This window comes from Notolepis coatsorum, assembly GCF_963971535.1.
Source record: "Notolepis coatsorum genome assembly, chromosome: 8".
Classification (NCBI taxonomy): domain Eukaryota; kingdom Metazoa; phylum Chordata; class Actinopteri; order Aulopiformes; family Paralepididae; genus Notolepis; species Notolepis coatsorum.
Genome location: NC_140172.1, coordinates 4,645,437 through 4,661,881, shown reverse-complemented (window position 1 = coordinate 4,661,881; position 16,445 = coordinate 4,645,437).

Genomic DNA, 16,445 nt, shown 5'->3' with positions numbered 1-16,445 from the left:
TCACTTTTAGCGTCACGTGGGGAACGCTGTCTGTGATCTCGTGTTCCTTTTGTAGATAGTTGCTTCGTGCAAGCCGTATTGCTGCTCCTTGGGGACCCATCACTATGCTGGTGGCGTTGAGCTGCACCTCCTCTGGTTGATTTCTCATCCACTCCTCGGCTTGTCTTTCATCCGCATCTTTATAGTATTGTAGAGTGCAGTGGTATGGTGTCTCTGGGTTCCTCGCCGATGGCATATTGGCGGTGATGAAGGTCTCCCATTCCAACGCTGGTCCGAGCAACTCCTGGCTTAGGTTCCCCAACCAGTATACTTCCGGGGGTCGGGGGTCTGTTCTTTGCATCATTTCGTAGTATTGGTCTTCTGGGACGTCGATCACACAACCATCCGGCGTGCATAGAATGTTCATCCCCAACATACCAAGGCCGTCTCTGCCCAGTAAGCCAATGGGTGCGGTGTCGGAGACCAAGATGGAAACCGTCGCCTCTTTGCCTCTGTACTTCAGGGTGACAGGCTCTGTCACTGGAATCAGCTTCTTTATCCCTTCAAATCCAATGGTCCGTACATATCGACTGGACATGGGCAGGTGTGTCGCATCTTTAGGTTGGACCACAGTGTACGCCGCCCCGGTGTCTGCCATCATCCTGACAGATTTATTATTCACCGCTACGTGCACTATCGGTTCCTCCCTTAAGTGTGACAATGACAGCTGGCACCCCCCCATTGAACTCTCTGGGCCTCGTCAGAACTCCTGTTCCGGCCCTCTGGACGGATTCACTGGGCCCCTGTTCTGTTGCTGGTTCTGGTCTTGCATCTGGTCTTGGTTCTGGTATTGGTTGGGTCCGTACCACTGCTCCTGGGATCGGCCATAACCTCTTCGACCACCTCCTCTGTTATTTCCTCGACCCCTGCTGCTGGGTCCTTAGCTTCGCCATCCTTTTTCACAGTTCCGGGCGAAATGTCCGATTTCTCCACAATGCCAACACTCCGCTGACGCTGGCCATTCCAGGGGTCCACTTCTTTGCTGTCCATTTCCTCGTCGTGACTGCCCGTTTGATCCCCTCTGATTTGGTTGTTGAGTGGGTGCCGGTGCTTCCTGTTTGGTGGGCTGTGCTGTTTCCTGGTTGTTCAGTTGTCCACTATTCCCCGTCTCGGCTCTGGGTGGTGTGGCTTGTACCAGGGCTTGGAGGTACTCTACCATCTTGACTGCCTCGACCGGCTGTTGGTACATGAGCTTTCGCTGACTTGCCGTTTCTTTGTCTTTGGCCTGTTGTTCCTTCTTCCTGTGCAGCTCCACTTGATGGCTCACGTTCTCCAGGTATGCATTTAACGGAAGGCTTCCCAGGCACACCACTTCGTTCAGTTTCTGTCTCACCTCATTGGAGAGGCCCTTCTGTATTTTCTCTCTTAGCATCGCCTCTCCCATTGGATTTTGTGCAGGGTCTTGGCCGGTCATGTCTCTCCAGGTGGCGTAGGCTTGTGCCACATACTCTCTGGGGGGGGTATCAGGTCCCAACGCACCAATGTGGATCTTATCTGGATGCATCAGGGTGTGATAGGTCTCCCGCAGGACCCGCCACAGTGCTCCTCGGTGAGCGGCGAAGAGGTCCTGGTCGTGGGCTCCAGACACCACATACCGCACCAAGGCAGCCTTGGTTAGTAGTTCTTCCATGCCAGCGACTCCTATTTTGTGAGAGAGTAGTCGCTTGACATCGCCGATAGCCAGCTGTTGGCCTACCATTATTTCCTCCAGCTTGGCAATCCATGGAAAAGCCCCATTCTGGAGGGAGGGCAACTTCTCCGATATTTGGGACATGTCTGAAGCATTCCATGGCTGGTACTCCAATCCCTGATGTCTTATCATCAAGGGTTGTATGTTGACCGTAGGCTCTCCGGTACTGGATCTGGTCACTCTTTTTTCTTCCGACCTTTTCAACGCTTTGATTTCATCCTTTGCTTCTCTCATTTGTTCTTCCAATGCTGTTCGTGCGTCGGTGCCCCTTCTCCAGCGTTCGGCGATTGCTCGGTATCCCTCGGAATCAGTGTCTTTTGCCTCTTGGTAGGCCTGTATCTGTGCTTCCATCTCTCGGTTTTCCTTACTCATCCCATGATGTCGTCGCTTTAATTCCTCCATGGTAGCCGTCAGTTTCATCCGCCGGTTGCTTTCTTCGAGGGAAGGTGCGGGCACGGAGAGTGGTGTAGTGAATTTTGGAGCAGGTAACCTCTTCGGCGTCACTCCTTTGATGGGTCTCTCCCTTCTCTCCTCTTCCTCTCGTTCTCTGTCTTTCTCCTGGTACTTGTTCTGGGGCTCCCATGTCTGGTCCTCGTCCTCTGTGTCTTCCCAGTAGTCGCGGGTTTCGGGGGAAGTGGACCGGCGATAGCTGGGAGCTTGTCTTGACCTCTCCCGGGGATAGTCTCTTCTGGGGCTGAGATCTCTATCGTATATACTTTCTATTTGGTCATCCCAAGCCCTGATGTCGTCGCTTCGGCGTCCCTCTCCTTCCGCCCAGAGAATTTCTTTCTGTGTGGCATTGAGCGGTACATGTTTGCATCGGTGTCTCTTTTCGTCTCGATATCTCTCCTCCGCCCTGGGATAAGGAATACTGTGGGACTGAACGTCTCGCTCCCTTCTTCTCTCCTGGTCCGTTTCGTCTACTTCAGGTGTTAGGGTGATTGTTGTCACTGCCCGTCCCATCTCTGTTCTACGGCCGCTATTATTGGTTATCTCGTATTGGCTATCCATGTCTATTATAGGCAGGATAGGGTAGATTGGTTCCCTATTCCTGCTGGCATAAGGTGGAGGTGCTATAATTACCTCAGGTGCTTTTTGGGAGATGACTATTGTCCTTTTAGGGGCCAGGGGAGTGATCAGAATGGGAGCTAGCTCCTCTGTCGGCAGGGCCTCCTTATTGACAGTCGAACTGTCCTCAACCATACTCTTCCTTCTCTCAGCTTCCCGAGCGAATTTTGATAAGGTGTCCATTTCTAACATGCGTTTTTTTCCCTCTCTTTGTCAGCTTTCCCACTTTTTCCTCTCCCGTTCTATATGTCCTAATTAGAGCATGCAGATCTGATATTATTTCTAAATCAAAAGAGCCCTCAATAGGCCAGGGTTTGGTGATGTGTGGCCATCTTTTATTCCATTTCTCTGATAATTCAATAAGTCTTTCCACATAGTAAGGATTGTCCTCTGTGTAAGGATTATTTTTAGCAAGCACTTGTATCGGGGTATCCTCCATCCAACCAATTGGTGTACTCACATCTTTACTCGCCTCCGTTGTCATTTTTCTATATGCGTTTCTTCTTCTCATGTACTAGAGGTTTTTAATTCCTCTTTCTGTGTCCTATTTTATTTTATTTTTTAAAAATGGCAGCAGGCAAGAGTGATCTTTGTATTCCCTGTCTAAGTGTAGGTGTCTATGCTTGTGTGACTATCTCCTACTCGAACAACCGCTAACGGTACCTGTAGCCCTGTCTATTCTCTCCTTTCCCTTTTCACTGGTGATCTGTAGTCTTACCTGACTTGCGGTGCCCTTGTTGCCTGGCAGAACTGCTGAAAAAATAGAGCACAAAATACAACAGTTCTTTTTAATTTTTCAACTGGAATTTCACTTTACTCCGTTTTTCCAGTATGAATATATCTTCTATCTAATATTCATACCACATCTAATTTTTGAGAGATTGGTTATCAACAGTATGAATAATCATTTACTTAATTCATACAATTTTTTCAAATTTCTGAGAGATGTTGTGATTGACAGTGGTGTTTGCGTTTCCGGTGTCTACTCCCTTATTTCCGCTTCTATGTTGACTCCTCCTTCGTTGAATATCCGCTTTCCGATGTTTTCCCCGTTCTCCCGCTCCAATGTTCTGTTTCACCTCGAAAATCACAAAGTTTTTGATTAGTGTCTCAGCCCTTATTACATTTCATTCAATCATCTTGTTTCCATTTTTCAATACTACTTCCCCCCAGTGGACATTTGTCCTCCTCAGACACGTGTCCACTAACTTTGTTTTTACGCACCTTCCGACATCACTCCCTCCACGCCGCAAGGCCCCACCCTCTGTTTTCCGAAGCGTCCATTACAGACTCCCCACAGAGGACAGGATAACCTCACCACAGGTACAAGGTAGTTAACGCCCAGGCACCCCTTCTTGTCACTTACCCCAGGAAGCCCAGTGCCCTGCTAAACGATCATGCATAACCGTACAGACTCAGCACCAGACCCCAGGGACCTAACAACTCAACACAGTCCTCCTCCTTGTACCTACTTATGGAAACAAAACTCATTCACAAAAACAACATTTCCTTTACAATATCCCCAGGCACGTCCCCCAATATCATACCCCCTGCACACCCCATCCCTCACCCCTTGACCCAGACTGTCCAGCAGCCCAGATCAAAAAACGACAGACAGGGCGTACTCATGGTACCTTTGCACCAACGGAACGCCCACCCCCGCTCGGCCCCCTTCGTCATCCTCCTCTACCGCCATTATCCTAGTCATAACAGGTGCAGCCGAGCGGAGTGACTTCTCCACCGCCGGACCGGCTGCGCAGAGAGTCCTAATCAGATACCCAAAGCATGCTCTAATCACCGACACACACACGACCAATATCACAAATATCACTACTGCATAGAGAACGTACTTAACTATCACCCAACCTATATACCCCATCTGCTCCTGACCCCAATCTTCCCACGATGTCTCCCGAGTCTCATGGAGATCCCTCGTAATGTTCTTCAAATGTTCTATCACATCTGGCATCCCTATCTCATCATTTGCGGGCACATATGTACAGCATTCCTGACCAATCAACGCACACGTACCCCCTGAAGCTGACAACAAAAAATCCATAGCCGCCCTTGTCTGCATCTCCATTAATCTCAACGACCGCATCTCCTCATTCTCTAGGCTAAACCCCTTAGTTGTTGTGATCGTCATCTCTTCAAACAATGCAGCCAAGTGATCAATCTCCTGCCAATTAGCATATGTCCCATACGCAGGAAGTGCCACCCTAAAAAAATGATCCGCACTCACAGCTCGCGCCTTCCTAGCCCTAGGGTGCGTCGGCAAAACATCAGTTATCCTCATCGCCGGTACCAGATATCCCAACGCACACCTTCCTTTCCAACCCGCCGGTAACGCCGCATACGCATTGTCCCCACAAATCCAATACGTACCTGGGGGTGCCCGTGCCGCCACCTTCGCAGCCCCCAGGCTCACCCCTCCTACACAATTTCCCAGCGTGCCCATATATTTACCATTTTCGCCGTCCTCACACCTCGTAAACTCTTCTGGCCTAACTGCCACTGGAATAGGCGTAACATCCAACACAGCCTGCTCCGCCACTGCCCCTAACAAACCCTTTGCCTTATGATACCCCTCTTGCCTCTCCTCACTCACACCCTTACATAGGAAAGGTAGATTAAAACCCCTCAGCACAGAGTTATGACACTCAGTGACTGGGTGGGCCATCAACGGCAAACCGGCTGCAGACGACTCTGGCGCTAGGCCACACACATAACAATCAGTTTTATTTGCACTTTTCGCCACCTCCCTTGCTATTTTTATAAACATATTCGTGTGAGGCTCACGCAATTCTCACCTGTCCACGTCTATATTTATAAGTTCGGGTGCCTGGGGCCAAAAATAAAACAAAACTCCCGCCACAACAACCCGTTACCAGAGCGCCCAAAACCAACACGCACTCCGCACGCCTAGACAAACCAAACATCCTTGGACCGGCCTGCACTCCTCTGCGTTATCTCTGCTTCCCTCCTCCTGCTGCGCGTCTCCCCACTCTCCCTGCAACGCCCCACAGACAACAACCAACAACATCCCTTATTACAAACTGTTCACTATACAACATATAACCCCTTCCTACTTTTCCCCCTAACCAACCCTCCAATATATCCCTAATAGGAGAGTGGAAGAGGGGGGGGTGGGAAGGCGCCCCCGGGCCGGGGATGGGGACACACACTGGGAAAGGCCCGGGAGGGAGGGAGCACACCCAATTCCCCCAGAGGAGAGGAGACCCGGTCTAGACCAGAGCACGTTTATGCTAGACCGGAAGGGAGGGAACGTCCCGTGAGGGAGTACACCACTAGGGAGGGAGTGACGCACCTCGGAAAGGAGCTAGGACAGGAGGGGAGGGGGAAGAAATATCTGACGAGAGGGGGGGCCGAAACAACAATACCACCACATACCACAACACTACCTATGTCTAACTGGCGGTCGGCGGTGCCTCCTAACCTTCCGACTTTGGTGGAGATCGCCAGCCAAACCTATCATGGGTCTCCACCAGTGTTTTAAAGGCTGCCTCTGCCTCTTTCTGACTCAAAGACGCCCCTCCTGCTCCCTCTCCCCCCTTAACCATGCGACTCTGACCCATCACTAGACTAGTCGCAAATTGCCTCACGACAGCCTCCATGGTATAAGCGCTAGACCAACCACTTGGTGTCAACAATTCCATACATATGACCCCACCCTTGCTCACATAACCATGTTCTAATTTCGGGGAGAGTACCCTCATAAAAGGCGGAGAGAACGGAAAATCCTGTGGAAAAGAGACACCCAACAATATAAACTCCGTCTTAGCCTCCTTCATATCCTGCCACAACAAGGAGTCCACATCCAACTGAAACAACCTAATCTCCCAGCTAAACAGATCATCCCCAACCAATTCTGCTGTAATAAAACTGCCACCCAGACGTCTGACCTCCTGAAGTTCCCTCATAAGTCTTTTTGACCTGACCAGGGCACCCCGAGTCATCTGTGATGATGCAGATGGCGCACTGGTTCCCCTCATTCTTGCGATTGTCCGTGCGAACCAGCCCTGTGGTGCAGGCCGCCGTTCCACCGTCTGGCCTTTCACCATCTTTCAATAGTCAGATCAGTCAAGCATTAGACAACCTCAATTGCTCAATTAATCCCCACATTCAACACCCAACCCTGTTAGCACCCTAGACCCTGCCTACAGCGTCACAGAACCCAGACCGGATCCCCCCAAAAGGGACCCAGAGATAAGGAAGGGACGGGGGGGGGGGGGACGGGGGGGCAAAAAGCGCACCATTTCCGCACGGGGTCTCACCCCTCTGGCGGAGAGAACTGATATCTCAATCCTACAGCGGGGCGGGGGGCATATACCATAGCATAAACGGAAATGAGGGAACGATACACTAGGAAGGGAGGGGAGGGAGGCATCTAGGGAAAGGGGGGGAAGGGTGCATCACTGTAGGGGGGGGTACTCCTGGGGAAAGAAGGGAAAGGGAGGGAGGAAGGGAGGGAGGGAGGAGAGGAGAGGAAGGGAGAGGGAGGGAGAGGAAAGGAGTGGGAGGGAGAGGGGGGAGAGGGAGGGAGGAGAGGGAAGGAGGGAGGGAGGAGGGGGGAAGGGAGGAAGGAGTAGGGAGGGGGGTACTCCTAGGAGGGAGGGGAGGGGGGTTCAAGGGAGAGGGAGGGAGGAAGGGAGGGAGGGAGGAAAGGAGGGAGGGGAGAGGAAAGGAGAGAGGGGGGAGGGAGAGGAGAGGGGGGGAGAGGGAAGGAGGGAGGGATCGGGGAGGAGAGGATGGAGGGGAGGGGGGTTCACACTAAACCTCTGCTGCTGTGACTGTACCACATAGGGAGGGAAAGAGAAGTGAGGGAGATTGGAAGGGAGAGAGACGGAGGGAGGGAGAGAAGTGAGGGAGACAGGGAGGGAAAGGAAAGGAGGAAGGGAGAAGAAGGGAGGGAGGAGGGAGGGAGGGAGGGAGGGAGAGGAGAGGAGAGGAGAGGGAGGGAGGAGGGAGGGAGGGGGGGGGAGAGGGAAGGAGGGAGGGAAGGGGGGGGGGAAGGGGGGGGGGAGGGAGGGAGGGAGAAGAGGGAAGGAGGGAGGGAGGGAGGGAGGAGAGGAAAGGAAGGGAGGGAGGGAGGGAAGGAAGGGAGGGAGGGAAAGGAGAGGAGAGGAGAGGAGAGGAGAGGAGAGGGAGGGAGGAGGGAGGGAGGGAGGGGGGGGGGAGAGAGAAGGAGGGAGGGAGGGAGGGAGGGAGATGAGGGAGATTTGAAAGCACCCCGCACAGCACACACAAGGGGACCGTGGCACAACAGAGGCTATAATAATTTCTAAGACAACATCGCCCCCTGCTGCATTTTTTCGCACATCACCCCTATTGCACCACAGTACCCCCAAACATCCTGCAGGAGGCGCCCCCAACCTTCTAACAATACGTGCATCATTACGTAGCACGCCAGCCCACGTGCCCTCTCAATTTTAACCCCAACACCCAGAATCCCCTGCACCGAATTGTAGTTCGTCTTGCAGGCCGGCTTCCTGCAGACGTCATCCCCGAAACTACGTCACGTCCGCCATTTCTGAGATCTCGTTGACCACCAGACTAGCATACCGCGACGCTTCGTCACGGGACTTCATTTGTTTACAAAATTATTTGTTACTTTCATTCTTTCCTAACCTTCTAAATCAACTCATCCTCATTTCATTCATACAACGCCACAATCACCCACATACCTCATCCAGCATCATAATAATCTTTAGCCCCGGGCAGCCCAATACAGTACGTAGCCTCGCCCGTTAGCTTGTAGCCTAGCTTTAGCATGTATCCAGCCTGTCCCAGTATAACATTAGCTCACGGGTTCCAACGGCAACTTCATCACGGTCTCCGCCGCACCTCGCGACGCTAATGTTAAGCTGGCGCTCAGCCTCCTATCACACCGAATTAATGCATATCTCAATTTACATCCCTTACCCATATTTTTATACATTTCTACACAGGTCTTTATTAGCCCCGCTACTAAACAGTGCTTTATATACTAACTCATAACGCTTCTAAGTGCCTTTCTTTTAATTCTATTATAAGCGCAGTTTCCACAAGTGCTTTATCCCAAGGCTTACTTTTTACCCCCACCAACCCTCTTCTCAACCTCTCTATCTTTGACATTCAAGCATCGTTGAGGAGACTATACGTCTCTCCCTCAATCGACCAAATGCCTTCCTATGAATTCGTACAAATTGGCGAATTCTATAAGCAGATTACGTCGGGCCACCATATATCAGATCCGTCTCAAAACGTCTTTTTAAACTCGTCCGTACATGCGTGCCGATTCTAAGAGTGAAGTTCGTGAATGATAGCACGGAAAAAGCAACTACCTCTTTGACGACGCGGCCGAACGAACACAATCTAGTCTATTACATTTATGATTGCGTTCGTTTCAACTGACCGCGTCCTCTCCTCCCTCTTCAAGCGCTTAATTCACATCACAACGGCCGATACCAGTCCAATCTTGTGAGAATTGGAACCAAATCCCGGCCGTTTTGATGTTATTAGCCGCTCCGTTTCAACCCTCGATTCACAGCTGTCCAAATTCCACCCTTCTAAATCCATCTCCCCTGCTGCAACTTACCGTTACTCTCCGCTGGCGCGTTGGACGTCCGTAGAGTGTAAACAGCCAGATGTCGTTGAAGACGTCGTTGCTCTGCTACTGAGAGATCTTGTATGTTGAAGACGTCGTTGCTCTGCTACTGAGAGATCTTGATCTTCGAAGGATGGTAGAATTGGATTTTTCAGCCCAGGAAAACGGCTCCAGATTGACGTGTATTTTCAATGAATCTATCTACTAAAGTTTTAGGATCGTATAGTGGATCTCTATAGTATCTCTGCTGTTGTACTCACACGTTCTGTTCAATTGTCTTATAAATGATTTGGAGTCGGAGCCAGGCGCTAAGGTACAATGACAGTCGGCTGTCGTTTATTGGAAGATCCAAAAACAGCTTAAAGTTCTCGTTAACTTTTCTATTCTATAACAGCATCGGCAGCACGTCTTCAGCGTAGATGATTGAGGGTCTCAAGGTGGTTTCTCCGTGGCTTGAAGTCGTCTGCTGCTGGTCTCCGTGGGTGTGTTTTTCATGTCTCGAACCTGTGGTAGATATATAGGACTCAAAACCCCTCCCCCAGTCGTCGAATCCTTGCCCTGTGATGTCACAGACCAGAGATTCCGATCCCTATTTTCATTGGCTTGCCATGAAAGAACTGCAGTCTCTAACCAAATAAGGAAATGACATGACTTATTTCAAACGTTTTTCTTCTTTCTAATGAAAACGGACTAAACAGTTTATTCTTTGATAAATGAATACTTTGCTAATAGTTTTTGCAGAATGAGTATAGCATAGTATAATACACACACAACTCTTACCAACGGGATCTAAATTAGCAATCACCTTTTTGGATAAGTTTACATTAGGGTCCCCACTTTTCAATTCATAGTATTAGCATTTTCTTTCTAAATGAACAATAAAATATTCACTCTATTTTACTACAGGCTTTTTACTATTACCTTCCAGAGACTGTGTTAGACTAGATAATATCCTATAACATGATATAGTATAATTCAGAATTAGACAATTGAGGTCACAGTGTTTAGTGGAGACATGTTGTACAATGTTTGTTGCATACACTCCATAGTTAATTAATGTATCAGGAGAAAAGGTAATAGTTGTTTTAATCTTACTTTGTCTTAGTTTAAGTTCTAAACCCTAGTTTGTTTAACTTGGTCTCCCGCTGGTAATGGTCTTAACTATTAGTCCTAAATTAACTAGAATCTTATTTCTTTGACAATGATATGTTTCTCCTATTTTATTAATGTTCTTTAGTGGGTATTTCAGCATTTGATCCAATTTCCCTCTCTTAGTCTCCACCTGGAGAGAAACCTATGTGTTGCTTTTCTTTTAGCAGTGAGTCTGGTTATTCCACTTCTCAGTGGTCAATCCGTCTATTTCTTAGTATCATAGTGCTTGCTTTTTTCTTAATTTGTCTCCTATAGTTATCTGTTGCTTAATAACTTGCTTATTTTAGAGTCTTAACTTTCTGCATTTGTAAGTCATTAAACTGTTTTAGACCAGCTGCTAAGTTATTTCCTCCTGGCCTTCTCTTGATTTAGGCAACTGTCTTTTGGTTTTACTGAGTCACCGTTTTTCTGTGGTGTGTGACTGAGTAAACATCTTATCTGTCTTCCTGGCAGAAGACTTAACTGTCACCGGAGGAGAATAACCATGGTTTAGTCTGTTTTTACCCTAAAATTACACCAACCCCTCCTTCTTGGTGTCGGAGGGGTAGGTTTTTATGGCGTTACTGACCTCGCCAGGGGGGGTGTGGGGACACAGTCATCTTAACCATTAACCAAAATGCATTCCTTGCTGTTTGCTTTGACTTGAGCGTCCTTCCTCTTTAAAGCTGTGACCATGTGTCTCCTTAAAACCCTAACCTTACTGTACCGTACATTTTTTATTCAATTAATTTACGACACTAGCAACTACCGGCAATCGCTAACTCAACATAATGGTGAGTTATCAAGCAATCTCATAACATAATATTCTGGCATGTTTAAAATATCTGTATTGTCTCGCATTGTCTTTGATATTTTTATTAAAGTAGTATTTGGCAGTGCACGTGAAATCAGCTGAATGGAAATCAAACATTTTCTCACATGGGGGATTACAATAGCGTCATTTGCTAATAACTTTGTGTATTTCCTACTGTGTTTCAGCCGAGATGCCAGGATTTGATATTGTACAGTACCACCAGCTCCAGCAGCAGGCCTCACATGCCCAGCAGCTGCAAGATCGACAAAGTGCAAGTAGTGGTATGATACTGTACTCTTTCAGTAACAGTGTTTTGAGAGACGGGGATACAACTCCTTACACCCCTTCCTGACATAGAGCGACGCGAGCGAGCGAGAAAAAGTGATTAAAATGTATTCGTTTCAATCAGACTATCCTGACCTGCCGCGAGCGACAGTGAACTGAGCAGCGATGTCGTTCACCCCTCAAATATTCGCTCGCTGTGTCTCTAGTTGAGCGATTACGCGGCCGAGTCCCGCCCCTAACCACTTTTTATTTGTCGAGAATCCAGGTAACACACACTCGGACACGCGCTGTGTCATATCAGGACAGTGTCGTGTGCGATTTCGTCTCCAGTTCGCTCGCTTGCTGCCTGTCAGGAACCGGTGTTAGTGATTATGACATGTATGTTAGTTTGACTGACAAGTCAGATTTTGTATTTTTAAATATAATGATTTGTTTCTACAGGGATGTCGGGATGCAGCTCGGGGCAATACAACAGTTTAGAGACGTAACCTAGGCAAAAAAACAGTGACAGACAAAACAACACTAATTACAAAAGAGAGACATACAATGACGATACCATCTATGTCTGCTAAAACAGCTAGCATGGCAGCTGAGCACCTGACCCAGGTGTTAGAGCATCTCTGTGTGTATCTCCATGCGCAAAAGGCCTATAAATTACTTGTTTGAGGTGCAAATAAAAAATTAAATGCTGGAAAAGAAAGCTGGATACTGTGTACTATTCTGCCTTATGCTTTGTCACGAGATGTGGCAATCGAGTGCACCATTGCACCCTATATGCCATTGCAAGTTACCCATCTCTATTAGTAAGGCGATTTTCTCGATGGCTCTCTCTTGTGTACGAAGCTCTGCTTAAGCTGGTTCCCTCGTACCTAAGCGTGCTTCTGTGCACTAAGCAATACAAGTATGCCCTTCTTTCCCAAGATGCTCTGAAACTGGATGTTCCCTATATGAGAACTGAATTGGGAAAAAAGGCTTTTAAATATGCTTCTCCTTCATCCTGGAACAAGATACAGGAGGACCTAAATTTGCCAGGACTGGTCACCCTCGGAGAATTCAAAGCCATCTTAAAAACCTACAAATTCAGTTCCCTCGGACAGTGCAACTGTGTTTGATAACTTGCCTGTTTGATAACTTGCCTGAAATTGGATCTTGCTGAGAATGTTTTATCTGTATTTTATTGTGATGTTCTTTTTTATGTTGAAACTTTCTGCTGCCTTGCTTGGCCAGATCGCTATCTATACAAAGTGTGTACAACAAAACAATACAAATAGCAAAACTACTAGGTCTAATGAGATTATACAAATTAGTTCTATTGAGTGTAGTGCTAATCACATGTATGTACAGAGTTGTAGTACATGTACAGTGATACAGGTGTAAAGACAGTATCGTAGTAGTCATACCATACCACACATCTGTTAGATGTGGCATGCCTTCAGCTAATAGTACATCAGTCAAAGACTGAGTTATTCAACATCCTGACACAGCCTTGGCAGTTTTTTGAATATTTTATTTAGATTTTCCATTATTCAAAACATACACAAATGACAATACCGAGACAATTACAGGACAGTAATAACAGCAACAATAACAACAACTATATGTGGGTGCCTATATACGCCTATGGTAAATGTGTAGGATCAAGTGCTTGAGGTCCCTACATATGTAGACAAACACATCAGGAAAACAGAAACAAAAAAAACAACAAAAAATAACAATATTTTCAGAGACATTGAGAGATACAGGATGACTTGATTGATTGAAAATTGTATTAATGTCCACCTTGTTTCAAACTGGTTAGGCTTAGGCCCTCTTTCGAAGTTGGTTATGCTTAGAGTTTGGAATCAGGGCTGGTGGTCTATCGTCCTGCTCTAAAGATAAACTCTAAGCATAACCGACTTTGAAAGGGCCTAAGCCTAACCAGTTTGAAACAAGGCGGACACGCTCACTTACAACAGCGCACCTCCGCGTGAGCGTGTGTTATTGGTTTGATTGATTGATTGCTTGAAAATTGTATTAACAGTGAAATACATGTCCTTTTGACGAATGGCATCTAACAACAGACTTCCCGCGATTTATATTTTGTTCCACAATTACTCATGACTCACCAATTACATAATCCGACATTGTGTAAGAAACTAACACATTCGCCGTGACAGAATAGTTTTTGAATGAGTCGTTATGACGCTTTCAACACATCCATTCGTAAAGATTATTGTCCGCCATCTTGGTTTTTCCTATGAGAAAGTCGAACTGGCGGAGTGATTGTAATTCGGTTGTGGGCGGGTTCTGGGATCACGAGCGTGTGTTATAAGAAATAACCACATCTAACTTGACTGTTTCAGCCAATCGGAATCGAGAAATTTGCATGCCATTGTATAATTGAGGTGAGATCAGGTTACCACATGCGGGCTGTTTGTGTTCTCCTTCGGTCATGGCGTGCTTTATCGGGGTGTGTGTCTTGGATGGGGATGTGGTGGGGATTGATGTGTGAGGTGTTCTGGGGGGGGGGGGGTTCACATGCCTTCGAGCGACATTATATATGTTATGCCTATTCTTAAATCTGCACGTCTACATTACACTACTTTTATTGTCTTTTATACCTATTCTTATGTATGAATCTTATGCAAATTTTTATTTAGTCAATTTGTGTGCTGATTTTATGCCCATGTTCATTTATTTTTCTTAAAGTTTTTTTTTTTTTACTAATTGCTGTGGTGCACTCTGGACTGAGAGTACTATGTAGATAGCTATTAATATTTATTGTTATATTGTAGAAATGTGTGCATTGAAATGTCTGGAAAGTCTCGACTACATTGAAAATGTAGAGAATAAATAAAGGTTGATGATGATGATTCAAACTGATGGGGAAATCAAACGTCTGGCAGTGTATAAAGACATTTTAATCTCAATGATGTTTATCTGGTTAAATAAAGGATTTTATTGATTGATTGAAGTGACATCAATCAATCACTATCATAATAGTGTTTCAAGCCCTGTGCTAGATATCATAAACACTTCCCTTAGGACTGGTATTTTCCCGGATGCCTTTAAAACAGCAGTTGTAAAGCCATTACTAAAAAAAACCTAACTTGGATAGTAATGAAATGGCAAATTATCGTCCAATATCCAACCTACCATTCATTAGTAAAGTACTTGAAAAGATAGTTTCAGTTCAAATAAATTCCTTTCTTGACGAAAACAACATCTTAGAAGAATTTCAGTCAGGATTCAGAAAATATCATAGCACTGAAACTGCCCTCACCAAAATAATCAGTGACCTCAGACTAAACTCTGATGAGAATAAGATCTCCATCCTTATCCTATTAGATCTCAGTGCAGCATTTGATACAATCGATCACGATATTCTAATCGATCGTCTTGAAAACCATGTCGGTTTCTCAGACCATGTGCTGGGCTGGTTTAAAACATACATCAGAGGGAGGAAATTCTATGTTAAACTAGGAGATCACATGTCTGATATATACGACAACAACTATGGAGTTGCACAAGGGAGTTGCTTAGGTCCTTTACTCTTCTCCCTTTACATGTTACCGCTGGGTGATATCATCAGAGAACATAATGTAGATTTCCATAGCTATGCGGATGATACACAACTGTACATATCTGCTGAACCAAATGATGCAGCGATTAGCTCCATTACAGACTGCTTACTGGCAATAAATAAATGGATGAGTAAGAACTTCCTGAAACTAAACGAGAACAAAACTGAAATTCTAATTATCGGCTCCAAAACTAAAAAAGAAACATTAATAAAGAACCTGGGGGGACTAACCCCTTGGATCAAATCTGAGGTCACTAGTCTTGGGGTTATCATAGATTCAGAACTGAACTTCAATTCTCATATTAGCAAAGTGACGAAAACATCGTTCTTCCATCTCAGAAATATAGCAAAAGTACGACCATTTATTAATCAGAACGATGCTGAGAAGCTAATTCATGCATTCATATCTAGCCGGTTAGACTACTGTAATGCACTTTTCACAGGTCTCCCTAAGAAAACCACAGAGAGGCTTCAGCTAATCCAAAACTCTGCAGCCCGACTGCTAACTAGAACCAAAAGGAGAGAGCACATTAGTCCAGTCCTAGCCGCTTTACACTGGCTTCCTGTAACATTTAGAATTGACTTTAAGGTCCTTCTCCTTACATACAAAGCTCTAAATGGACAGGGACCTAGCTACATCGCCAACACTCTAATAAATTACACACCAGCAAGAACACTGCGATCATCAGCTGCTGGACTACTAGAGGCTCCCAGAAGCAGTCAAAAGAGGATCGGTAATGCAGCCTTTATCAACTATGCCCCAAAACTATGGAACAAACTACCCCAAAACATCAGGGAAGCCAACTCGCTAGACATCTTTAAAAGACAGCTTAAAACCTATCTCTTTGCTCAGGCATTTCACTGATAGATATCTGCTACCACCTAGTGGCAAGAGGAAACATCAGGGATATCCTGACACAACTTGTATTTATTCTTACCCTGCCTACTCTTTTACACTGCCTATCAAATTCATGTGTCGGTTATTGCACTTTTTACTTCTTACTGATGACTATTTTTAAACTGAATCATTTTAAACTATTATTATTTGCTAGATCCAAATGTGAAACACTGATTATTTATGACTATTTTTAAACTGAATCATTTTATTCTTATTATTTGCTAGATCCAAATGTGAAACACTGTGATTATTTGTTCATGAATTACAGGAGTATTACTGAATAGAGAGCCTATTAGGATGCTAGATCCTAATGTGAAACACTGTGATTTGCCATATCTTGCTATGCTCGCT